Below are 6,483 nucleotides of genomic sequence, written 5' to 3' on the forward strand. Positions count from 1 at the left end.
TTCCTCTTATGAAACAAGAAAACAAATAAAAGGACAAGATAGAAAATAAAATTTTGAAATTCCTTTCTCAATTAATCTAGTGTTTTCTTCTTGACCTTTGGTTAACATAGTCTCTTACTCGGAAGCGTTTAAGTTACTTCCAGAATTTTTCTAGAGGAAATCTACTAAAAACCTCAGAAAGATACAGATTGTTTGGTGGTGGTAGCTGAGGTGGGGGGAGGTGGTGAGGTGAGGGGGCTTGCTGCTCTGACCCATGTTTTAAGATAACCTCATATCAGGAATTGAATTCGACATTCAGAATCTATTCCAATTCCTTATCTTTAAAACCACCTAGAGCTGGTAATTCGGAAAAGCTGGATGGATAAATGGAAAACCAAATTCTGATTTCCTCAGGAGAATCAGCTTATAAATCCGTGCTGGATCATAGAAATTAAGCATTTCCCCAAACCCACCTTTTCTTTTGCCCTAGGATAACCTGATCAAATTTCTTGCCTTCATTTTCTCTATTGGGCTAGCAGTAATGTGAAACTGCAGAAGCCTTGTCAGATCTAAAGCCAATTTCAAAGAAAAGCCAGTTCCTTGGGGGAAAGGTGGTCATGCAAAGGCAAGATTGCGCTAATAGTTAAATCCTGTCTTCAAATGCCACCAACTGTGTTAAGAGAAAATGATATAGTGCTAGAGAAAAAGAGAGAGAAGCAACCCGAGGAAAAAAGCAGAAATGAATGAGAATAGCATAAAAAGGAAACAGAGGGGAATCAGTGGAAGAAAGCAATGAAAAACAAAAGCTCCTGCATGTTTTGGGAAATACGCTAGCCTGGCATCCACAAGCTAAAGATAGACTAGTTTTTCACAAATAATTGGAAACATTTTTCATGCTGTTTGGTGAATATGTGAAAGAATTAATTCAAGGTGATATTTCATACCGCCTTTCAAATGATTCTAGTCACGTGTGTGTATAGGGCCCATATATATAAAATAAGACTCACTAGGACAAAGCAGCTATTTACTTCATATGTCAATTTATAATACTAACTTTTTTTTATGATTTTATTTATTTCTATGTCACAGAGAGAGAGAGCAGAAGCAGGGGGAGTGGCAGGCAGAGGGAGAAGCAGGCTCCCCGCTGAGCAGGGAGCCAGATGTGGGACTTGATCCCAGGACCCTGGGATCATGACCTGAGCCGAAGGCAGATGCTTAACCGACTGAGCCACCCAGGCGTCCCTATAATACTAACTTTTAAAATTGTTTGTAATTTTGGGGAAAAATTAGCTGATATGTTCTGAGAAGGGTTAGCTTTTTTACAGTATCGACTATTACAGATTACAATGTAGCAGATTATTATTGTAGCAGATTACAGACTATCATGAAGTATTATATAGAGACATGTCTGGCAAAGAAATTTTTGGCATTACATAAATATGTATGGTAAAATGTTATTGAGAAAAGGTACAGAATAGAAATATTCTTATTTAAAGATCTTTATCTGGTAAAATTAGCTTTGAATTAAAGATCTGTAAGGTATATGTAGGCTAATCAAAAATATGGGCATTGTTAACATTGAAATTACCTAATGGCAAATCATCTGTTTTTACCTTGAGTGGCCATAAATCCAAATAAATGCAAATTAAAATATAGCAGCATTCATGTAGAAATTATTAAGAAAATTGTTGACTTAGGAAACTTCTGAACATAGCTTACTTGAGCTTAATTAATTATGAAATTTCCAAGTAACCAATGGAAAAATGAAGGTTTATTTTTAGTTGTTTAATGACCCAAGTTATGCAATATGCAGAAGACACAAATCACCATTTTATGCCCAAGACCACTTACTTCCTCATGCTTAAACTAGGACTAGGAATAGTAAGGTTTGTAATTCTTTTTTTTTTTAAGTAGACTCCATGCCCACCATGGGGCTCAAACTCACAATCCCACAACCCTGAGATCAACTCACATGCTCTACAGATTGAGCCAACCAGGTGCCCCAAGATTTATAATTCTTTATCTCTCTAAGTCCCATATGTTTTTGTTTGTTTGTTTGTTTTAAGGAGCTTGTTTTCTTTGTTTATACTGAATGAGAACATCCAGAATATCAAGTCACAATGATAGTAACTGCAGATCCTCATTGGTCATTCTGGGTCTCCTAATTAGGTGGAACAATGGTAATGATCCTAAATTTTCATCTATTTCAGCATCATTTCCATTCTTAATTCATTATGGCTATGCAGATAGAGTCAAGTATTTAACTGAAGAGATTATCTGGATAATGCAGGCAGAAGATATCTTGCATATGTGCTTGTGTGTGTGTGTGTGTGTGAGAGAGAGAGAGAGAGAGAGATCCAATCTTGAATATCAAGTTTGTCTTTCAAATTAATCAAATTTGCCAGAAAATTGCTCATTTGATGGCTATGTGGTTTAGTGGAAAGATCATTTAATATCCTTTTGATGACAATGAGAAAAGACAAAGCTTACATTATTTTTTTAAAGGAAATTTATTGGCTCATTTATTTCAGAATTCCAATAGAATATCCTGGCATTCAGGCATGGTTGGATCTATGGACTCAAGCAGTAAGCTTTGGCCACTATCTCTTTCTTCATCCCTTAAGAATTTATTTTGCTTGGCTTTACTTTCTTGTTCAGACATTCCCTATGTGATGAGCAAAATGGTCTCTGAAGCTACAGATGCATAACCTACCATCTTAGCAATCCTGGATAAAGGTGAAACCAATAGTTATAACAACAGTAATAATAGCTAGTATTCAGCTATACTCACTGAAAACTTTCTTTATGCCAAGACATTTTTAAGTTGTTTAATATTCATTCCTAATCAGAAGAATGTTACGAAGAGGTTTATTATTCTTCATATTTTACAGATTAGGGAAGAAAAAATATTTTTTTGCTAAGTCCATTAGAAAATTTGGGAAATCTCTAATTGACCTGGTTTTCCTAAATTCCTGACACAATTTATATCTAAGGCAGATTTTATACAACGGCCCAGCCCAGTTCAAATTCTACCCTTCTGACCAGGGAAAATGTGCAATATTTTCAAAAGAGGAAAATGTGCTAAAACTACCAATCCTTTACAGGTTAACAATTGAATCGCATCATGATCCACATCTAAATTTCAATGGCTAAACTTGAATTCAATAAATCACTGACTGTCATTACTAAAACATTGCAAGAAAGGCATAAAAAATTAGGAATATAATTTGTACTTAGATTTTTTTTTAAGATTTTATTTATTTGGGGCACCTGGGTGGCTCAGTCGTTAAGCGTCTGCCTTTGGCTCAGCTCATGGTCCCAGGGTCCTGGGATTGAGCCCCATATCGGGCTCCCTGCTTTGCAGGAATCCTGCTTCTCCCTCTCCCACTTCCCCTGCTTGTGTTCCCTCTCTCGCTGTGTCTCTCTCTGTCAAAAAAAATAAATAAAATCTTAAAAATAAATAAATAAATAAAAATAAAAGAAATGCTCAACTATAAAAAGGGTGGTAGCAATAACACTTTCCACTACAGAATGACCTCTGGCTTTCCCTTACCATTAACACTGCTACTCTTCCAAGATACATAAGCATGTGGAAAAACTTGTCAGCTTTTCCAGGGCTAGGAGATGAAAAATAGAGCATGTCCTGATTAGTTAATTTGTGACTGTAAGCTCAGTCGACATCTTGGGGATGGACCCATAAAATCTGGCCAATTTGTTTAACATCTGCAAACTGCAGAATTCTTTAGCCCTTTGCCACAGTTTCTGCTCAATATCTTAAAGCTGGACTCAGTCCCATCTGTGACTCATCTCCTCAGGGTTGAGGGTAGGGGTGGGTGCTAGTCATCAAAATCTGGAATGTCATTGGTAGGAGTAACCCCAGTAGCCTTTGGATGCATAATAGGAGATGCGCAGGTGGTAAAATTCTGGCAGGAACACCAGGATGGTAATGATCAGGGTGGAATGGCCCCATCTGCCATGCCCCCTGCCCTCCACGCCTCACCCGCCCCCAGCCCCGCTTTGTCGATATAGCCAGCCAGCAGGAGGGAGTCTATGATGAGAAAGGCGCCCATCCACAACAGCAGTGACCTCAAATGGGATCTTAGGAGGGTTTATCAACGTGATAAACGATGATGGTCAACGTAGCCATCATCTGCCCTGGAGAGCCTTAAGTATTTCACTTTACTACTGGGGATTCCGGTAACCAGGTTGGTAGGAGACAGCATCATAACCTGCGGACGCACCTACAGTCAGAGCACCGCACCAATCGGCCCCCGCACCAAAGGCTTGCTCACGGTTGGCGGCAGAGGCCCGGAGGCTCATGGCACGCCTCACCTAACTGCCATCCCACCCGCCAATATTATCAATATTTTAAAGATCATTTTAAATTTGCCTACATGTGTTGGGTACATTGATATCTAATGCATCCTCTGAGTATATCTAGCACTGTGATATTTTGCATAGTATCTGAAAACACTAGGAAGCACTTATGTGCCAAAAGTTCCCAGAAGGGGAGATACCTGGTTCTGGCTCTGTATGGATAGGACAACCAGTCCAAGGGCTGTAGCTTTTACTCTGCATCCTCTTGCCTGCAGCATTCTGTAGCACTCTAAACTCCAATTTGCAAAGGTGAAAAGGGTAATGTTACCAGAAAGATTCAAAGAAATTTTGCATCAATTCGTTAAAAAATCAATTTGCAAGCACAGGGAGGATATCAGGTATTAGTAAGAGCCAACTCTTATGTATCAAGCTAAGTAAATCCATTTTTTTTTTTTACTATCAAAGAACAGATCCTGCAAGTAGGGAAATTTCAGAGATAAGAATTCCTTTGATTTTTGTTTTGTTTTGAACCTACCCTCATATGAAGTTTTTACTTACAAAATGGTTAAGGATTATTACTTTTGGAATAATTCAGAGAAAAAAAACGCTAGTATGTTTGTTTACAAGCAGGTATATGCTTATATATATAGGCACATAACAACTTCCTGGAGTTTTCTGGAACTTTCACTCAGTTTTTCAATTCTATGTTACCTTGGATTGAAGGTGAATAAACAAAAAAGATAAGAAAGAAATATAATATAATATAATAATACATATAACATATACTATACTATACTATACTATACTAAATATAACATAATTCAGTAGTGGGAACACTGAATTAAATGAGCACAATTGTAGCTTATTTATTATACACTGAGAACAGTGGGTCAGCTGACATTGAGAGTGATAGCAGGAAGAGAGGCAGTCAGTGGTGATGAGTATTCAGAATGAGGCAAAGGAATTTGCATTTATATGAATGTTAGGGTGGGCACTCATGAAGGACTGGAGTAACAGAGGAAGTGGCATAGCTCCAAAAGTATGACCTTCCATGATGAGTAAGATAGATTCGAAGAGAGAGAAGAGCCAAGAAATGAGCTAGGAAGATACTGCAATGATCCAAGCATGATGTTGCTGTGGCAGCAGGATGGGGATGGAGGACATGATGGCATGATGGATTGGAAAAAATACTTCAAAGACAGAATTGAGAGAAACTGGTGTCTTTACCCCCTATATACAAAACCTAAACTAAGGATTCAAGTTGGCATTACAGAAAATGGGAGAGAAGTTCTCATAGAAGCATCAACTGAGATTTTGGGCTCATTATGTTTTTCCTTGAGACTCAATTTTTACATCTGTAAGGCATGTTATCAGTAGAGGCTTTCAGCTCTGAAATTCTGTTTCTGGAAGAATGGCTAGACTAAAATGGACTGAAATGAGATAAAGAAAAGGTAAGAATGGGTAGTGGTTTGAAGAATAATGCATATAATTGCGCATTTAATATGTACCAGGAATTGTGTTAATTTTTAAAATACTTATTGTCTTGTTCAGTTCTCATAACAAACCAATAAGAGAAGAGGCAAATAAATCAAAGAAGAAAGAAAGAAAACCAGAGAGAACTACTTGTCAAGGGAGGCAGCAAAGTATCCTCTGGGGAAAGACTGGATAAACTGGAAAGGGTAGGAATCTGAGGGTTTTGGGGAATGTGGAAGTCTCCGTTGAGTTTGGCTCAAGTGGCTTGGGGTTCAGTTTAATATGAACTCAATGATATCTTTTGTTTATTTAACTCCCAATGGCCCATCTGCAGAGAAAGGGCAGCGACACCCATCTTAGTTTGCAGTTACCAGCGGGGCTGTGAATCCTCTTTTTTTTCCCTACTTGCCAACCTCAGACCACTAAATTCCATTAGCTGCCTCTTTACCACACCACTTCAGCAGCAAATACATTGTTTTGCACCTCTCTTGACCAGGAGCAAAGTAGGGAACAATTCTTTAGGCAACATTAGCACTTGAGCTTAGATTAACGATGCCAAATCTGATTTATATTGTCTCTCCCCAGCCATATGATCTAGCATTCTCCCTGCCCTTTCAATGCAGCTGTACATTAAGCTGCATGCTTTAGAGGTTTTCTCCAACAACTCCCAGCCCACTTTCCTAATCAGTATTCAGCAGTATCTTTCCTTTCAGC

At 38.2% G+C, this 6,483-nt stretch overlaps 1 pseudogene; it reads right to left on the reverse strand.

Moving 5' to 3' along the window:
- Positions 1-3,815: 3,815 nt before the first annotated feature.
- On the reverse strand, positions 3,816-4,205 carry LOC118005734 (annotated as a pseudogene).
- Between the last annotated feature and the right edge of the window lie 2,278 nt (positions 4,206-6,483).

This window comes from Mirounga leonina, unplaced genomic scaffold (genome assembly GCF_011800145.1).
Source record: "Mirounga leonina isolate KUSES-001 unplaced genomic scaffold, KU_Mleo_1.0 Mir_94, whole genome shotgun sequence".
Lineage (NCBI taxonomy): Eukaryota > Metazoa > Chordata > Mammalia > Carnivora > Phocidae > Mirounga > Mirounga leonina.